We start from the raw sequence: 19945 nt of genomic DNA, 5'->3' as shown, positions 1-19945 counted from the left end.
CACATACACAAACATGATCTGCTACATTATGTGAGTGACTTCCATATTTCTCTCTCTGAGTGTGGAAGGCATTTTGCCTTGAGGTCCACCATTGGGATTTTTTTTTTTTTTCAGAAGTTCTTGTGTTATTACAAAAATCTAAGTCTACCAGAAAAAACTCTCACACACTGTGGTTGTTGCTGTGCATAAAGTTCTCCTGGTTCTGCTCCTTTCACTCAGCATCAGGTCATATAAGTCCTTCCAGGCCTCTCTGAAGTCTTCTTGTTCATCATTTCTTATGGCACAATAGTACTCCATTACATTCATATACCATAATTTATTCAGCCATTCCCCAATTGATGGACATCCCCTTGACTTCCAGTTTTTGGCAACTACATAGAGTGCTGCTATAAAGATTTTTGTACATGTGGGACCCTTTCCCATTTTTATGATCTCTTGGGGATATAGTCCTAGTAGCGATATTGCTGGGTCAAAGGGTATGCACATTTTTGTAGCCCTTTGGGCATAGTTCCAAATTGCTCTCCAGAATGGTTGGATGCGCTCGCAGCTCCACCAACAATGAATTAGTGTTCCAACTCTCCCACATCCTCTCCAGCATTTATCATTTTCTTGTTCTGTCATGTTTGCCAATCTTATAGGTGTGATGTGGTACCTCAGAGTTGTTTTGATTTGCATCTCTCTAACCAATAGTGATTTAGAGCATTTTTTCATATGATTATAGATAGCTTTAATTTCTTCCTCTGAAAATTGCCTGTTCATATCCTTTGACCATTTATCAATTGGGGAATGACTTGTATGATTATACATTTGGGTCAGTTCTCTATATATTCTAGAAATGAGGCTTTTATCCCCGAGCTTAGCTGTAAAAATTTTTTCCCAATTTACTACATCCCTCCGGATTTTGGTTGCATTGGGTTTGGTTGTGCAAAAACTTCTCAGTTTAATGTAATCAAAGTTATCCATTTTGCATTTCATAATGCATTCTATCTCTCCTTTAGTAAAGAATTCTTCCCTTCTCCATAGATCTGATAAATACACTATTCCTTGCTTCTCCAGTTTATTCATGGTATCAATCTTTATACCTAAATCATGTACCCATTTGGACTTTATTCTTGTGTACGGTGTCAGGTATGGGTCTATGCCTAATTTCCGCCACACTGTTATCCAGTTTTCCCAGCAATTTTTGTCAAACAATGAGTTCTTATCCCAGAAGCTGGGGTCCTTGGGTTTATCAAACAGAAGGTTGCTATATTCCTTGCCTACTGCATCTTGAGTGCCAAGTCTATTCCACTTGTCTACCTCTCTGTTTCTTAGCCAATACCAAGTGGTTTTGATAATTGCTGCTTTATAGTACAGTTTAAGGTCTGGTAGCGCTAGGCCACCTTCCCAAGCATTTCTTTTCATTAGTCCCTTTGATATTCTGGACCTTTTGTTTTTCCAAATGAATTTTGATATTATTTTATCCAGCTCTAGAAAGTAATTGTCTGATAGTTTAATTGGTATGGCACTAAATAAGTATATTAATTTGGGTAGAATTGTCATTTTTATTATATTAGCACGGCCTACCCATGAGCAACTAATGTTTTTCCACTTACTTAAATCTGAGTTTATTTGTGCAAAAAGTGTCTTGTAATTGTGTTCATATAGTCCCTGGGTTTGTTTTGGCAGGTAGACTCCTAAGTATTTTATACTGTCTACCCTAACTTTAAATGGGATTTCTCTTTCTATCTCTTGCTGTTGAACTTTGTTGCTAATATATAGGAATGCAGAGGATTTGTGTGGGTTTATTTTGTACCCTGCAACTTTGCCAAAGTTGTTTATTAATTCAAGTAATTTTTTACTTGAATCTCTGGGATTCTCTAGGTAAATCATCATATCATCTGCAAAGAGTGATAACTTAGTTTCTTCTTTGGCTATTCTAATTCCTTGAATATCTTTATCTTGTCTAATTGCTACAGCTAACATTTCTAGTACCATATTGAATAATAGTGGTGATAATGGACAACCTTGTTTCACCCCTGATCTTATTGGGAATGCATCTAGCTTATCCCCATTGCATATAATGCTTGCTGAAGGTTTTAGATAGATACTGCTTATTATTTTATGGAGAGTTCCCTTTATTCCTACATTCTCCAATGTTTTTAGTAGGAATGGATGTTGTATTTTGTCAAAAGCTTTTTCTGCATCTATTGAGATAATCATGTGGTTTTTGTTAGCTTTGTTGTTGATGTGGTCGATAATGCTAATAGTTTTCCTAATATTGAACCAGCCCTGTAGTCCTGGTATGAATCCTACCTGATCATAATGTATTAATCTCGTGATAAGATGCTGTATTCGTTTTGCTAAAATCTTATTTAAAATTTTTGCATCTATATTCATTAGGGAAATTGGTCTATAATTTTCTTTCTCTGTTTTGTCTCTTCCTGGTTTGGGTATCAAAACCATATTTGTATCATAGAAAGAATTTGGGAGGACTCCTTCTTCCCCAATTTTCAAGAATAGTGTATGTAGTATTGGAATTAACTGTTCTTTAAATGTTTGATAGAATTCACTTGTGAATCCATCTGGCCCTGGAGATTTTTTCCTAGGGAGTTCATTGATGGCTTGTTCAATTTCTTTTTCTGAGATGGGGTTGTTTAAGTATTCAACTTCCTCTTCTGTTAATCTGGGCAATTTGTATTTTTTAAAATATTCATCCATCTCGTTTAGATTATCGAATTTGTGGGCATAAAGTTGGGCAAAGTAGTTTCTAATTATTGTTTTAATTTCCTCCTCATTGGAGGTGAGTTCACCCCTTTCATTTTTAATGTTAGTAATTTGGTTTTCTTCTTTCTTTTTTTTGATCAGATTAACCAAAGGTTTATCAATTTTATTAGTTTTTTCATAAAACCAACTATTGGTTTTATTTATTAATTCAATAGTTTTCTTTATTTCAATTTTATTAATCTCTCCTTTGGTTTTCAGTATTTCTAATTTGGTATTTACTTGGGGGTTTTCAATTTGTTCTTTTTCTAGCTTTTTCAACTGCAAGCCTAAGTCATTGATCTCCTCTTTCTCTATTTTATTTATGTAAGCATTCAGAGATATAAAACTTCCCCTAATAACTGCTTTTGCAGTGTCCCATAAGTTTTGGTACGTTGTCTCACTATTGTCATTCTCTTGAATGAAGTTGTTGATTGTTTCTATGATTTCTTCTTTAACCCAATCCTTCTTTAGAATTAGATTGTTTAGTTTCCAATTGATTTTTGGTTTCTCTTTCCATGGCCTTTTATTACATGTAATTTTTAATGCATTATGATCTGAAAAGGATGCATTGATTATCTCTACCTTTCTGCACTGGATTGTGAGATTTTTATGTCCTAGTACATGGTCAATTTTTGTAAATGTTCCATGTACCGCTGAGAAAAAGGTATATTCCTTTCTATTCCCATTTAATTTTCTCCAAAGATCTATCATATCTACCTTATCCAGAGTTTTATTTACCTCCTTAACCTCTTTCTTGTTTATTTTGAGGTTGGATTTATCTAGTTCAGAGAGGGGGAGGTTGAGGTCCCCCACTAGTATAGTTTTGCTATCAATTTCTTCCTTCAACTCCCCCAACCTCTCCTCTAAGAATCTGGATGCTATACCACTTGGAGCATACATGTTTAGTAATGATATTGCTTCATTGTCTATGGTGCCTTTTAGTAGGATATAGTTTCCATCCTTATCCCTTTTGATTAGATCTATTTCTGCTTTTGCTTTGTCTGAGATTAGGATTGCTACTCCTGCCTTTCTTACATGAGCTGAAGCACAATATATTCTGCTCCATCCTTTGACCTTTATCCTATGTGTATCCCCCCGTTTCAAATGTGTTTCTTGTAAGCAGCATATTGTTGGATTATGGCTTTTAATCCATTCTGCTATCCGTCTCCGTTTTATGGGAGAGTTCATCCCATTCACATTCACAGTTATGATTACAATCTGTGTATTTCCCTCCACCCTCTTTCCCACCATTTGTGCTTTTAACTCTCCCGTCTCCCTTCCCCTCCTCAATAGTATTCACTTTTCTCCCCCTCCTCCTGCAGCCTTCCCCTCCTTCTTTTAGCCCCCCTCCCTTTTAGTCCCCTTTACTCTTATTGCTTCTTTCCTCCCTTTTAGCCACCCTCCCCTTTCTTCCCCCTTCCCCTCCTACTACCTATAGAGCTAGTTAGGATTATCTGCTTAAGGTTATTGTTCCCTCCTTTGAACAAATCAGATGAGAGTACCTCTCAAACAATGCTCATCTCCCTCCCCTCCTTCCCTCTACTATGGTTTTGTACTTCTTCCTGTGATATAATTTGCCATTTTCTGCTTCCCCCTTTCCACACCTCCTATTACATTCCCTTCTCATACTTAAATCATATTTTTGCCATGACATCATTTACTTTATGCCCGTTCCCTCTACATATATCCCTTTTATCATAATAGCTGCACAGTTCTCAAGATTAACAGGTATCACCTTCCCTTACAGGGAGGTAAACAGATTGCCCTAATTGAGTTGCAAGTTTTTGTTTTTGTTTTTTCCCCTCTGTTTACCTTTTTATGATTCTCTGGAGACCTGCATTTGAAGATCAAATTGTCTATTGAGTTCTGGTGTTTTGGTCAGGAAGCTCTGGAAATCCCTTATTTCGTTGAATGACTTTCTCCTTGCCTGAAATGTTATGCTGAACTTTGCTGGGTAGTTGATCCTCGGTTGGAGTCCCAACTCCTTTGCCTTACGGAATATTGGGTTCCAATTCTTTCGATCTTTTAATGTAGAAGCTGCAAGGTCCTGTGTGATCCTGACTGTGTGACCTTGATATTTAAATTGTTTCTTTCTGGCTGCTTGTAGTATTTTCTCCTTCACTTGATAGCTCTGGAATTTGGCAACTATATTTCTTGGGGTTTTGAGTTTGGGATCCCTTTCCAGTGGGGAACGGTGGATTCTTTCGATGACTATTTTGCCCTCTGAGTCTAGTACTTCTGGACAGTTTTCCTTGATGATTTCCTGGAAGATATTGTCCAGACTCTTTTCTTCATCATGGGTTTCTGGCAGGCCAATAATTCTTAGATTTTCTCTCCTGGATCTATTTTCCAGGTCAGTTGTTTTTCCAATTAAATATTTTAGATTTTCTTCTATCTTTTCATTCTTTAGATTTTGTTTGACTGATTCTTGTTGCCTCATTGAGTCATTAGTTTCTACTTGCCCAATTCTAATCTTGATCGTATTGTTTTCTTCAGTTAGCTTTCGCATCTCCTTTTCCATCTGGCCAATTTTTCCCTTTAAGGAGCTATTTTCTCCATTTAATTTTTGTACTTCTTTTTCCATTCGACCAATTTTCCCAGTTAGGTTTTGGGTTTCCTTTTCCATCTGATCAATTTTCCCTATTAGGTTTTGAGTTTCCTTTTCCGTTTGATTAACTCTTCCTTTTAGGGAATTATTCTCTCCAGTTAATTTTTGAACTTCCTTTTCCATTTCTTCAATTTTCTTTTTCAAATTGATGTTCTCATCAGTGAATTCTTTTTTTATGGTTTTAAAATCATTGGCCAGTTTTTCTTTTATATCCTTCTTCAGACGTTCCAGGTAATCTAGTTGTGCTTGCGAGAAATTCATAGTCCCATCTGAGGTTTCAGATGGAAGTACAGACTCAGCTCTGACCTCTTTGGTGTTTGTGTTTTGGTCCTTATCCCCATAGAAAGATTCTATGGTTTTTTCACTTTTCGTCTGCTTTTTCCGATTCATGATGTTGGCTGAGTGTTGTAGCTTTTGGTTCTTTCAGTCAGAAGATACAGATCTTTTAAGTTGAGTTGATGTTTGTCTAGGCTAAAAGCAGGCTTTTTTTTTTGTTGTTGTTGTTGTTTCCCAGATCAACCCTGGGTTTAGCTTGATAGGTGTGTGGGAGGTGTGGTCTGGTCTCAGGCTATCTCCTCAGCTGGCCTGAGGCAAAGGCAAGGTCCAGGGGGATGGTGATCCCAGCTTCCCTATTGTCTTCCCTTTTCCCCTGGAGGGCTGGGGCACGCCTAGAGGCTAATGCGTGTTCCCGCCCCTCCTGGGGCTCGTCTCCCGGGCTGAGGCTTGCTTGGGTCTCAGTGCGAATTTTTCTCTGCCCTGGGTCGTCTGTCCCTCCAGACAGCCTCCACCACGGTAGGAAGAATCCCCCTTTGCCACCTCTCCAGCCTCTGGTGTTACGAGACCACTCGCCCCTTTCTGCTGCTCCCACTGATCCAGGATCAATCTGGGGAAGAATTTTATGGTTCCCTCACGGTCATCGGGGGGGAGGGGAGAGCACTTACTGATCACTCCGGCATCCCAGCTTCTGGATGTTCAAGTAGTGACCCACTGAAGTCCCGTCTTTAGGCTGAAGATTTCAAAGGCTGTTGCGCTGATATCGTTGGCTCGGCCTGGCTTATCTCCTGCTCCGCTTGTCTCGCCCGCCACTCTTGGGCCCCTCGGGTCGCCTCCGCCCTGCCGCGCCGACCGCCCTGCTGCGCCGACTGCGCTGCGCTGTGCGCCGGGGTCTTACCCCCGCGGAACAGATCCCTCCCTTGGACCTTCCAGTCCAGCCTGGGCTCCGAATCTGTCAAAGTCCGTCTCCCACTGGATTCTACACCTCCAAAGTCTGGTCAGACTCTCCCCCCAGAGATATCCAAAGGAGTTTTTCCAGGAGCTTAGGTGAGTCGTTGCTTTCACTCCGCCATCTTGGCTCCGCCCTCCCTAGGGCTGTATTTCACAGAGAATTTTTTTAGTAGGGAAGAACATTTGTGTATGTGTGTGCGTGTGTGTGTGTGTGTATGTGTGTGTGTGTGTGTGTAATTCTTTTGTTTTGGCAAAGAATTGGAAACAGAGGAACTGAAAATTTTCTCAGTTGGGTAATAACTAAATAAGTTGTGATTTATGATTGTAATGGAATACAATTATCTTCTAAGAAATGATCTACTGGATGATCTCAGAAAAATTTGAGAAGATTTGCATGAACTCATGCCACGTGATGTAAACAGAAGCTGGAGAATATTGCACATGGCAACAGTAATTCAGTTTTCTTCTTATTATTTTATTTGTTTTCAGTGTTCTACAATCACTTCCATATAATGTAGATTTTTCCCCTCCCTCCCCCTATTTTGGCCCTACCTCTCCTCTCCCTCCCTGAGGAAGCATACAATTTTATATAAGTTCTACACATACATTTCTATTGAATACATTTTCACCTTCTTCAAGTTGCATAGAAGAATTAAAATGAATGGGAGAGACCATAAAATAAACCAAAGCATAGTACAAAAGAAAATGATCTACCACATTCTGTGATTGAATTTCATAGTTCTTTCTCTGGATGTGGAAGGCATGTTGTCTTAAAAGACCATTGGGAAATTTCTGAATCCTTGCATTGCAATGAAGTTCTAAGTTTACCACAAAAAATCCTCATACACTATGGTTGTTGTTGTGTACGTAGGTCTCCGGGTTTTTCTCCTTTCATTCAGCATCGATTCATGTAAGTCTTTCCAGGCCTCTCTGAAGTCTTCCTGTTCATCATGTATTATAGCCAAGTAGTAGTCTATTACATTTATACACCAGAATTTATTTAGCCATTCCCCAATTGATGGGTATCACCTTGATTTCCAGTTTTTAGCCACCACAAAGAGTGCTGCTATAAATATTTTTGTACATGTGGGACCCTTTCCCATTTTTATGATCTCTTGGGCATACAGTCCTAGAAGCGGTATTGTTGGGTTAAAGGATATGCACATTTTTGTAGCCCTTTAGGCATAGTTCCTAATCACTCTCCAGAATGGTTGGATCAGCTCACAGCTCCACCAACAATGAATTAGTGTTCCAACTCTCCCGCATCTTTTCCAAGATATATCATCATCCTGTTTTCTCATGTTAGCCAATCTGATAAGTGTGATGTGGTATCTCAAAGTTGTTTTGATTTGTATCTCTCTAATCAATCGTGATTTAGAGTATATTTTCATCTGACAAGAGAGAGCTTTGATTTCTTCCTCTGAAAACTGCCTGTTCATATCCTTTCACCATTTATCAACTGGGGAATGATTTATATTCTTGTATATTTGAGTCAGTTCTCTATATATTTTAGAAGTGAGGTCTTTTATCACAGGCATTAGTTGCAAACATTCTTTCCCAGTTTTCTGCTTGCCTCCTAATCTTGCTTATATTGGGTTGGTTTGTGCAAGAATTTTTCAATTTAGTGTAATCAAGATTATCCAATTTGCATTTCATAGTGTTTTATATCTCTTGTTTAGTCAAAAATTCTTCCCTTCTCCATATATCTGATAAATACACTGTTTAGTGTTCCACTGATTTGTTTATAGTATCAATCTTTATACCTAAATCATGTACCCATTCAGACTTTATTCTTCTGTACGGTGTAAGTATTGGTCTATGCCTAGTTTCCACCATACTGTTATCCAATTTTCCCAGCAATTTTTGTCAAACAGTGAGTTCTTATCCTAGAAGCTCGGTCCTTGGGTTTATCAAACAGTAAATTGTTATATTAATTGATTACAGTCTTTTGAGTATCTAACCTATTCCACTGGTCTACCCTTTAGTTTTTTAGTCAGTACCAAGTGATTTTGATAATTGCTGCTTTATAGTACAATGTGAGATCTCGTAGAGCTATGTCACCTTCCCTAGCATTTCTTTTCATTAATTCCCTTGATATCCTGGACATTTTATTCTTCCAGATGAATTTTGATATTCTTTTTCAATCTCCACAAAATAATTATGTAATATTTTGATTAGTATGGCACTGAATAAATTAATTTAGGAAGAATTTTCATTTTTATTATATTGGCTCAGCCCACCCACTACCAACTGATGTTTTTCCACTTACTTAGACCCGACTTTATTTGTGTGAAAAGTGTTTTGTAATTGTGTTCATATAGTCTCTGGGTTTATTTTGGGACATAGACTCCCAAATATTTTATAGTGTCTACCTTAGCTTTAAACGGGATTTCTCTTTCTATCTCTTGCTGTTGGGCTTTGTTAGTAATATAGAGAAATGCAGAAGATTTTTGTTGGTTTATTTAGTAACCTGCAACTTTGCCAAAGTTGTTTATTATTTCAAGTAGTTTTTTTTTTACTTGATTCTCTGGGATTCTCTAAGTATATCGTCATATCATCTGCAAGGAGTGATAACTTGGTTTCTTCTTTGCCTATTCTAATTCCTTCAATTTCTTTTTCTTCTCTTATTGCTACAGGTAATATTTCTAGTACCATATTGAATAATACTGGTGATAATGGACATCCTTGTCTAACCCTAGATCTTATTAGTAGTGCATATACCTTGTAGCCATTGCATATAATGCTTGCTGAACGTTTTAGGTAGATACTGCTACTATTTTATGTAAAGTTCCATTTGGTCCTATGTTCTCCAGTGTTTTCAATAGGAATGGGTGTTTCATTTTGTCAAAAGCTTTTTCTGCATCTGTTGAGATAATCATGTAGTTTCTGTTAGTTTTGTTGTTGATTTGAACAAAAATGTTAATAGTTTTCCTAATATTGAACCAACCCTGATTTCCTGGTATAAATTCAACGTGATCACTGCTGTATTGTTTTTGCTAAAATGTTACTTTAAATTTTTGCTCTATATTCATTAGAGAAATTGGTCTACAATTTTCTTTCTCTGTTTTGGTTCTTCCTGGTTTAGGTATCAAAACCACATTTGCATCAGAAAAAGAATTTAGGAGGACTCCTTGTTCTCCAATTATCCCAAATAATCTATGTAGTATTGGGATTAACTCTTCTTTAAATGTTTGATAGAATTCACTTCTGAATCCATCTGGCCCTGAAATTTTTTTTCCTAGGGAGTTCATTGATGGCTTGTTCAATTTCTCTTTCTGAGATGGGGTTATTTAAATATTTAACTTCCTCTTCTGTTAGTCTGGCCAATTCGTATCTTTTAAAATAATCATCCATCTCATTTAGATTGTCCAATTTATAGGCATACAGTTGGGCAACATAATTTCTTAGTATTGTTTTAATTCCCTCCTCACTGGAGGTGAGCTCACCCTTTTCATTTTTGATATTGATAATGTGGTTTTCTTCTTTCTTTTTTTTAAATCAAATTGACCAAAGATTTATCAATTTTACATTTTTTTTCATAAAACCAACTCCAAGTTTTATTTATTAGTTCAATAGTTTTCTTAATTTCAGTTTTATTTATCTCTCCTTTGCTTTTCAGTATTTCTAATCTGGTATTTACTTGGTGATTTTCAATTTGGTCTTTTCTGAGCTTTTTCAGCTGCATGCCCAATTTATTGATCTCCTTTTTCTCCATTTTATTCATGTAGGTATTCAAAGATATAAAACTTCCCATAAGAACTGCTTTTTCAGTATCTCATAAAATTTGGTACATTGTCTCGTTGTTATTGTCTTGAATGAAGTTGCTCTTTGCTTCTATAGTTTGCTGTTTAAACTCCTCATTTTTTTAGGATTACATTGTGTAATTTTCTATTAATTTTTGGTTTATGCTTCCATGACCTTTGATTACATATAAGTTTTATTGAATTATGATCTAAGAAGGATGCATTGACTATCTCTTCCTTTCTGCACTAGATTGGGAGGTTTTTATGGCCTAGGTGACTAATTTTTGTACATGTGCCATGTACCACTGAGAAAAAGCAGTATTCCTTTCTACCTCCATTCAGTTTTCTCCAGAGAGTTATCATATCTACCTTATCCATAGTTCTATTCACTCTCTTAACTTTTTTCTTGTTTATTTTGAGGTTTGATTTATGAAGTTTAGAGAGGGAGAGGTTGAGGTCCCCCACTAGTATAGTTTTTCTATTTCTTCCTGCAACTTCCCTTAACTTTTCCTCTAAGAATTTGGATGCTATATAACTTGGAGCCTATATGTTTATTAATGGAATTGCTCCGTTGTCTATGGTGCCTTTCAGCAAGATATAGTTTCGTTCCTTATCTCTTTTGATTAGATCTGTTTCTGGTTTTGCTTTGTCTGAGATTAGGATTGCTACCCCTGCTCTTTTTACATCAATTGAAGCACAATATATTCTGCTCCAAACTTTTACCTTTACCCTTTGTGTATCCCCCCATGTCAAACATGTTTCTTGTAAACAAGACATTGTTGGATTATGATTACTTATCCAATCTGCTATCTGTCTCTGTCTCATGGGAGTGTTCATCCTATTCACATTCACAGTTATGATTACTATCTGTGTCTTTCCCTCCATTCTCTTCCCACCTTTTGTGCTTTTAGGTCTCCCGTCTCCTTTCCCTTCCACAATAGAGTTTTAATTTTTGACCATCACCTCTTGCTATCTTCCCTTTGTTCTTTCAGCTCCCCTTCTTTTTACACCCCTTTACCTTTACTACTTCTTTCCTCTCTTTTATCCTCCCCTCTACTTTCTTTTCCCCTTCCCCTCCTATTCCCTTTGAGGTAGTTAGCTTTATATACTTAAGTTTGTTGTTCCCAACTTGATCCAAATCAGGTGAGAGTACTTCTCAAAGAATGGTCCTCTCCCTCCCCTCTTTCTCTCTACTGTAATATAATTTTGTACCTCTTCCTGTGATGTAATTTACCATGTTCTGCCTCCTCCTTTTCACATCTCCTTTTATGATCCCTTGACACCCTTCAATCACATTTTTATCATTACATTATTTACTTTATGTCCACTCCCTCTATCTATTTATACCCCTTTTATATTTCTTAATAAATATACAATTCTCAAGTTTAATACATGTCATCTTTCCTTATAAGGACGTAAACAGCTTACCCATATTGCAAGTTATTCTTTTCCCCTGGTTACCTTTTTATGCCTCTTCTTGAGACCTGTGTTTGAAGATTGATTTTTCTATTGAATTCTGGCCTTTTTATCAGGAAGGTTTAGAAATCCCTTATTTCATTGAATATCCATCTCCTTGCCTGAAATAATTGATCCTTGGTTGTAGTTTCAGCTCCTTTGCTTTACAGAATACCATATTCCAATTCCTTAGATCTTTTAATGTTGAAGCTGCAAGTTCCTGTGTGATCCTGACTGCAGCTCCTTGATATTTGAATGGTTTCTTTATGGCTGCCTGTAGTTTTTTCTTCTTCACTTGATAGTTCTGAATTTTGGCAAGGATATTATTTGGTGTTCTTAGTTTGTGTTCCTTTTTGAGAGGTGATGGGTGGATTCTTTCAATGAACATTTCACCCTCTGAATCTGGGACTTCTGTGAAGTTTTCCTTGATGATCTCTTGGAAGATATTTTCCAAGCTCTTTTTTTCATCGTGGCTTTCTGGTAGACCAATAATTCTTAGATTTTCTCTCCTGGATCTATTTTCCAGGTCAGTTGTTTTTCCAATTAGATATTTTATATTTTATTCTATCTTGTCATGGTTTAGATTTTGTTTCACTGATTCTTGATGTCTCGTAGAATCATTAGCTTCTACTTGCCCAATTCTAATTTTGATCTAATTGTTTTCTTCAGTTAACTTTTGTGTCTCCTTTTCCATCTTTCCAATTATTCCTTTTAAGAAATTATTTTCTCCAGTTAGTTTTTGTACTTCCTTTTCCATTTGTCCAATTTTCTTTTTTAACGAGCAATTCTCTTCAGTGGATTCTTTTTTCATATTTTCAAAATAATTGGCCAGTTATCTTCTGTTTCTCTAATTTGGCTTTCAAAATCCTTCTTCAACTTTTCCAAGAGTGCTCTTTGTGTTTGTGACAGTTTGTAGTCCCTTCTGAAGTTTCAGATGGGAGTACAGTCTCAATGTTGACATTTTTGGTATTCCTGTTTTGATCCTTGTCCCTATGGAAAGATTCTATGGCCTTTCCTTTCCTGCTTTGCTTCTTACTCACTCTGATGAGGCTTGGTTTGTTGTAGCTTCTGATTCTTTCATCTGGATACTAACTAACCTGGTGCTGAGCTGGCAGGTGTGAGAAAGCAGAAGCCAAGTGAAGTCTTTTTGTGTTTCCCCAGATTTGCCCTGGACCTAGCTTGTTAAATTATGTGTGTGTAGGGGTGGTCTGGCCATGGGAAGTCTCCTTGCCCGAGCAAAGGCAAACTCAGAGAGATGGTGATCCCAGCTGCCCTAGTGTCTTCTTGTTTTCCCTGGGGTGTTGAGGCATGCCTGGTGTCCTGGTGTTGGTGGTTGCAAGGCTTCACCACCCAAGGTCTCCTTATATGCTCTCGGTTCACTGAGGTGTGGCTGTCCAGGAAAGCTCCAGTCCTGCATTTCTCCCCTTCTGCCACAGGAAGAGGAATCCTCTTTAGAGATTTTCTTAGCCTCATATGCTAAAAGATTGTTTCTTCTGCTGATCCCACTGATCCAGGATTTTTCTGGGGAAATATTTTATGGTTCTTTCAAGGTCAACAAGGGGAGGAGGAGAGAGCATTTACTGATTGCTCCACTGTTTTGCCTCCCATATGTTCAAATAAGTGAGTTACAGACATTTAATCTGCAGGCTGCTAGTCTCAGGAGGAGCCACTGCAGATACCTGGGGCTCTGTGGCTCTCACTCACTCAAGTTAAGCTGAACTCTTATTCTGACTGTTATGGATGAGATTCTGCAGTAAAAGCCACTGCCTCTGAGTGCCCCAGGACTTCCTGCCTGGCCCTGCCACAGTGGAGACTCTTGTGCTCCTCCACTCCTGTGGAACAGAACCTTCCCATCGACCTTCCAGTCTGTCCTGGGCTGGGAATCTGCCACAGTCTGTCTCCTTTTGGATTCTGCCCTTCCAAAATTGGGTCAGATTCTCTTTTTTAGAGGTATCTGAAGAAGTTTGTCTAAGAGCTTAGGTGAGTAGTTGTTCTCATTCTGCCATCTTGTCTCTGCCTCAGTAATTCTGTATGATGACCAAGTGCTATTCAGTTATTCTTAACAATACAATGATTCAAGACATTTCCAAAAGACTCATGATGAAGAAATGCTATCTTCCCACAAAGAAAATATTCAGATGAATTTTTTCATTTATTCCAACTCTGTATCAAAATTTTTGCAGAACAGAATAGGTATGGCACTGAATGCAAACTGAAGTACACACCTTTATTTTTTTGGAATTTTTTATTTGTTTGTCTTTTTCTACTTTCAAAACATGATTAATAGAGAAACAAGTTTTGCATTATCAAATATTTATAATGTATGTCAAATTGCTTATTGTCTCTAGGAGGGGAGCCTGAGAGAATTTGGAATTCAAAATTTTCAAAAATGAATGTTGAAATTATTTTCATAAGTAATTGGGGAAAAAACCAAAATAATATAAAAAAATTTGCAGTGGAAAGACTGTAGGTTGTTTAGGTAGGAACCTGGTTCAAATCAAAGATTCTGCCATTTAGTACCTGCATGACCTTGGAAAAAATGATTTCACCACTCTAGGCTTCCTTTTGTTCATTTGTTATTTGATGGGGCAGGGTAAATATCCTCTCAGGTCTCTTCTACTTTCTATGAAACTCAAGGAATAGTTATATACTTCATTAAAGGTATTTTTTTTATTTATTAATCTCCCCTCTGTCACTTTCTTGCCTACTCTGAATGCAACACTCAAGAAGTTTCATTTTTTTTAAAGGAAAGTAAAACATTTCTGCCTTAGGTTATGAATAAATTAGCTTGACTGTAATTTTAAAATTTTCAAAACAAATGTATAACAACAAAATAAAATGAAGACTATGTCATTATAATGATCAAACTTGGCCCTGAAAGAGATAAGAAAATGCATCCCTTTTCATTTGCTGGAAAGATGGGACCTATGGGTGTCGAATATTAGATATGCTGTCAGATTCTATTGACTAGTTTTGCTTAAATATTTGTTAAAATTATAACTTAAGGAATTACTTTTCTTAAGGAAAAGAACTTGCTTTTCATAAGGAAAAAAATCAATCACTAAGAAATGGGGGGCAAAGGTATTTGAAAATCAATTTGATGTTTATAAAATGAATCAATAATCAAAGAAAAAACTGTCAAGCAAAACTGCCCTGATACCTTAGAAGCAATGGGTAAAATAGAAATAATTCAGAAATCACTCCTTATTTAGATCCCAAAATGAAAACTGAAATATAATATGCAAATTCCAAAGCATCCGGGTTAAGGAGAAAACACTTCAAGCTTCAAGAAGAAACCATGCAAATCCCTTGGAGACACAGTTAAGATCATGCAAGATTTAGCAGCTACAAGTGTGCAGTAGCAGAGGGCTTAGAATGTGTTATTCAGAAAGCAAAAGAGCTAGAATTACAACCAAAAATAACCTACCCATCATAACTTAATATAATACTTATGGGAAAAAAGGATATTTAATGAAATACAGGCCGTTCAAGCACTCTTGATAAACATACCCGAACTAAATAGTAAATTTGACTTCCAAATGTAGGCTTAAGAGAACCATAAAAATATAAACATGAAAAAGAAATCATAAGGGATTTAAGAAGATTAAATTTTGTAGCATTCTATATGGGAAGATGATGCACTTGCCTTATAAGGACTTTATCATTTTAGGGCAGTTAGAAAAATTATACATAGGACAGCAAGAGAATGAGTCCATTGTGTTGGGATGACAGAAAATGAATAAGTGAGAAAGGGGAATGTGCTGTGAAAGGGGGAAAAGAGGGGAAGAATAAAAGAAGTATTCAAGGGAAAGCTTTTACAGTGGAGAATAAAATGGTAGTTGGGCAACACTTGAACATCTTACTCACGAGGTAAATTGGTTTAAATGGGGAATATATGTGTGTATATATACATACACAAACATATATGTGTAAGCATATATGCATGCATATATACTCATCATATGCATGTACACACATATAGTTATATGTACACTGCATACATGTAAATATGTGCCTATATGTATGTGTACGTGCATACATATATTCACAATACACAGTGTACATACACATACACACTCACACATATATATTATGATACTCAACAGGGAAATAGGAATGGAAGTGAAAGTGGATAAGAGAAAGGGGAAGTAATAAAAGTAAGGACAGATAAGAGAAAAGAGAGAGATGGGGAGACAGAAAGAGAAACGGATGGAGAAACAGAAGAAAAGAGCATAGAGGGAAATAAACAGTAATCATAATGATGAATGTGTTGAATTCACTCATAAAATGGAGGCTTGCAGGTGGATGGATTAGAAACCAGAATCTAATGATAATATCGTTTACAGGAAATAAAGAAACTAAGAATCCTTCATTTGAAATGAGCGGTTGGAGCAGAATCAATTATGCTTCAGCTAAAGTAAAAAAACATGGTAGAGCAATAATTATCTGAGACAAAATTAAAGCAAAAAAAATGGACCCAATTAAAAGGGATAGACAAGGAAACTATATTTTGCTCAAAGTTACTTCAGAAAATGAAGTAATATCAATATTAAACATATGCACCAAATGATAAAGCATCGAAATTCTTAAAGGAAAAGTTAAATGAATTACAGTAAAAAAAAGATAGCAAAATTATTCGAGTGAGAGACCTCAATTTTATCCTTTATGAACTATATAAATGTATCATAAAGTAAATAAGAAAGAAGTTAAAGATTCAAATAAAATTTTAGAAAATTTGAGTATGATAGACCTTTAAGAAAGCTGAATACAAATAGAAAGGAACATTTTTTTTTCTGAGTTGTACTTAGCATCACAAAAATGACTATATATTAGCGTATAAAACCTCATAACCAAATACAGAAAAGCATTAATATTTCTCCAGTATACCCCCCATTTTTTCAATTATATTTTTAATATATAATTTATTTAATTTTCAGTTTTCAACATTCATTTCCACAAGAATTTGAATTCAAAATTTTCTCCCCATCTCGCCCCACCCTCCACGCCAGGACAGCATGCACACTATCCACCTCTTCATCCAGTCTGTCCTTCCTTCTATTATTCCCCTCTTCTTCCATTCTTCTCCTTTCTATTTTCCTGTAGGGCAAAATAGATTTCTATACCCCATTGTCTGTACCTCTTATTTCTCAATTATATACAGAAACAAATTTTAACATTCATTATTAAAGCTTTGAGTTCCATATTGTCTTCTTTCCTCCCTCCTCCACACACCCTCATTGAGAAAGCAAGCAATTCAATGTAGGTCATACACGTATAGCCATGCAAAACAGTTCCGTAATGGTTATGTTGTAAAAGACTAACTACATTTCCCTCTGTCTTATCCTGCCCTCCATTTATTCCATTCCCTCCCTTGACCTGTCCTCTCACAATAGTGCTTGTTTCTGATTTATCTCTTTCCCCAAATTGCTATCCCTTCTTTTATCTTCCCTCTCCTATTCCCTTCCACCCTACCTTCCTCCTCTTTTTTTGATCATGGTTTTCAGGTAGATCAATAATTTTCAAATTATCTCTCCTGGATCTGTTTCCAGGTCCTTTGTTTTTCCAGTGAGATGTTTCACATTGTCTTTTATGTTTTCATTCTTTTGGTTTTGTTTTATAATTTCCTGATTTTTTTCATGAAGTCATTAGCTTCCATCTGCTCCTTTCTAATTTTTAAAGAACTATTTTCTTCAGTGAGCTTTTCCACCTCCTTTTCCATTTAGCCAATTCTGCTTTTTAAGGCATTCCTCTCCTCAATGACTTTTTGAACTTCTCTTGCCATTTTGGTTAGTCTATTTTTAAAGGTGTTATTTTTGTCAGCAGTTTTTTTTTGTTTCCTTTAGCAAGTTGACTCCTTTTTCATGATTTTCTTGCATCACTCTAGTTTCTCTTCCCAATTTTTCCCCCACCTCTCTTACTTGACTTTCAAAATCCTTTTTAAGGCTTTCCATGACTTGAGACCATTGTATATTTTTTTAAAGGCTTTGGATGTAGCAGCCTTGAACTTGCTGTCTTCCTCTGGTTGCATACTTTGATCTTCCTCTGATTGTATACTTTTCTCTTTCTCATCCAAAAGGACAGAAGAAAATATCTTTTCCCTAAGATAGTAACCTTCTGTAGCCTTATTTACCCCCTTTTGGAGCATTTTCCCAGCCAATTACTTGACTTTTGAGTCATTTTTCAAGTGGAAGGTATCCTATCTCAGGTTTCAGAGGTTTTATGCAACTTTTCTCTGAGATATCTCTACAGACCTATAAGTTCTGAATTCTTACAAACTGACATAGTCAAGGGAAAGGTGCTCTGGTCTATGAGCAAGCACAAGCACTCTTTTCTGGCCTGGAAGTATGAGGAATATTCTCTCTCCACAGTCCGTCAACTCCAGCACACTAGCATTCCTCCTCACCACAGGACTGCCACTCAGGACTAAGACCCAGAGCAGGTGCTCAATTCCCCAGGGTCTGTTGGCTGAGAGCACCAGAAGCTGCAGTTGATGCAGAAGAGGTGGCCACCTCCCTGTTGCTGAGGCTGGGGTTGGCGTCTGACCATGCTCCCCTCTCAACAAGGTGAAAGAGCTTTCTCACTGACCATTGAAGCTGTCTTTGCCATTTGTGGATTGAGAAATCTAGAAACCACATGAACTGTCCATGATTCAGCACCCTGAACCTGCTCCAGTTTCATCTGTGCCATGCAACCCATGCTGGGCTGTGCTGTGCTTCACTCTGAGTCTGGTGTGATAGACTCTAGAATCTGTTTGGAGGCATTTTTTACAGGTATTTTAAGGGCTTTGTGGGGGAGAGCATGAGCAGGTTTGTGCTTGTACTCCTCCTTCTTGACTCTACTCCATCTATTGTATTTTTTAAGGAATTGTTTATTTTTTCTTTTATCTCTTTTACTTGAATTTTAAAAATTTTTGAGCTCTTCCAAGAAGGCTTTTTGGACTTGAGACAAGTCCACATTCCCCTGTGAGATTTCATGTATGGATATATTGACAACATTGTCCTCTCTTGATTTTGTATTTTTATCTTCCCTGGCACCATAATACTTTTCTATGGTTAGTGTTTTTTCTTTGTTGCTTTTTGCTGTGTTTCCCTTTTTTCTGGCTTTTATAGTTCATCTCTGTTTCTGGGGCACAAGGGGCTCTATCCCAGGCATTTTTGTGCTAGAGACTAATGGTCTAGTTATGGGTATTGTGTGCTGGGGCCTAAACTGGCAGCTGGAGCCTGGTAGTTTACCTTGTGCTGAGCTGGAGTTGGTGGTAGTGGCTGAAGTGTGCCTGGTATTGGCACTTGCCTGCTTCTCCACCCTGGGGATCAGAATTTCCCTCTGGTCTGCTGAGATGGGGCTTACCACTGGCTTGCTGGGACATTCCCTATCTTTTACTGGTCTCCTTCAGCAACAGTAAGAGGAACGTTTCATGTTAATCCACCTAGCCTCCCAAGCTAAAAGACTGCTGCACCTTATCTTCCTCCTGACTCTACTATTCTAAGATTTTTCCTGGGGTGCTATTCTCTGGGTTTTTCAAGGACAATAAGGGAGGGTGAGAGTGACTTACTGCTTACTCTTGGCTCCCAGAAGTTGAAATAGATGACTTTCCAACATTTCTTCTTTGCATTGATAGCTCTAGGATAAGGTGCCACCACTGCTGTTGCCAATCCAGGCCCTGCTAAGGCCTGCTCCTGATTTGCTGGGGCTGGAGATGTATTGCTACACCCTTTGTTGGACCACACTTCTCTCTCACCTAGGTCTGACAGACCCCTCCTGCTGACATTCTAAGTTGTCTCTAGCATCTGTGAACTGAGAAGTTAGGAAACCACCACAGTTGTCAGTGATTCAATCCCTTGAGGACTATTGTAACTTTGATGGGCCTGGGTCTACAAGGTTGCCACCTGTGTTGGACTGCACTGGACTCCATTCCTCTCTCAACCTAGTGCAACATACCTTTCTTCTTGATCTTCCATGTTTTCTTGGGCTGGAAACATCATATTTAATAACGTTTATTATTTCATTTTGTATGAGTTTTCTTTTGAATCATGGGTAATAAAAATGTTTAGCATAACTTCCCATGTATAATTAAAATGAAAATGCTTACCTTCTCAAGGAGGGGGTAGGGACTTGAAGGAGGAAAATAGTTTGGAGTTTAAAAGTTTAAAAATGATGGTTTAATTTTTTA

The sequence above is a fragment of the Notamacropus eugenii genome, chromosome 2 (genome assembly GCF_028372415.1).
Source record: "Notamacropus eugenii isolate mMacEug1 chromosome 2, mMacEug1.pri_v2, whole genome shotgun sequence".
NCBI classification, from domain to species: Eukaryota; Metazoa; Chordata; class Mammalia; order Diprotodontia; family Macropodidae; genus Notamacropus; species Notamacropus eugenii.
This window is presented reverse-complemented; position numbering follows the sequence as displayed.